This window comes from Sinocyclocheilus rhinocerous, unplaced genomic scaffold (genome assembly GCF_001515625.1).
Source record: "Sinocyclocheilus rhinocerous isolate Xijiao unplaced genomic scaffold, SAMN03320098_v1.1 C36719384, whole genome shotgun sequence".
In the NCBI taxonomy this organism is placed as follows: domain Eukaryota; kingdom Metazoa; phylum Chordata; class Actinopteri; order Cypriniformes; family Cyprinidae; genus Sinocyclocheilus; species Sinocyclocheilus rhinocerous.
In genome coordinates this window covers 763-1,597 of record NW_015785340.1, presented here as the reverse complement: position 1 = coordinate 1,597, position 835 = coordinate 763, and the positions used below count along the sequence as shown (strand labels likewise).

The following is an 835-nucleotide window of genomic DNA, read 5'->3' as shown; positions in this document are numbered from 1 at the left end:
AACATCTCAAAATGTCAACACAGCTAAGCATTAAGAGACCCAAGTCTTGCCGTCACATGGACGTAAGACTGCTGAACCACAAAGAAGAAGTCCATCTTCAGTGGAAATTACACAACATCAGCGCCAAATACAGACTCAACCTCAGGCTGCTGGAGCAGGAACGAGAGCTAGTGCTAAAAGAGCACAAACGGCTGCTGAATTTAAGGGTTTGAGAACCGCACGCAACCATAAACAACACAATGAGAGCCATATCAGAGGTCAGGATGACAAACGATGCACACGAGACACGATTTTCAAAATCCGCTCCAGCTTTCAGACCTCCATCCTCTGTGAAAACGTATGAGGATGATAAAGAACAGAGGTTTGCTAAATCAGCATCATTCTCCGTCAAGCAAGATGATTCATCTGCATCTATGATAGTCACAGAGAAATTCAAAGCTTCAGAAAACGCTCAGCTTTCCATTCTACAGCTGAAAGACCTGGCGTTGATCGACAGCATCCCTCAGAAAGAGTTGGTGTATCAGGTAGAGTATTACCGATGGTATAAAGAAAGACTGAAACAACTGCAGAGAGAAAAACTACAACAGAAACTAAGGAGCTTTCTCAACTCTATAGGTATACATGAACATTTATGTACCATTAAGAGAATTTTGAACTGATCGTGCTAAATGTTTTTCTCAGTTCTCTTAAGTTACGTGTTAATCTACCTCTGAATGTGCAACTGCACTGTAACGGAACATTATTTACATTAAGGTGTTCATTTTGTCACATTCGTTAAGCGATGCTTCCCATCCTCCTCATGGTCAGGACAGCCGTATGAGTTGGAGACTCCAGG

The 835-nt window shown here is 42.3% G+C and overlaps 1 pseudogene; it reads left to right on the top strand.

The window, feature by feature from the left end:
- Nucleotides 1–11: 11 nt before the first annotated feature.
- On the top strand, nt 12–615 carry LOC107736480 (uncharacterized; annotated as a pseudogene).
- Nucleotides 616–835: the final 220 nt, after the last annotated feature.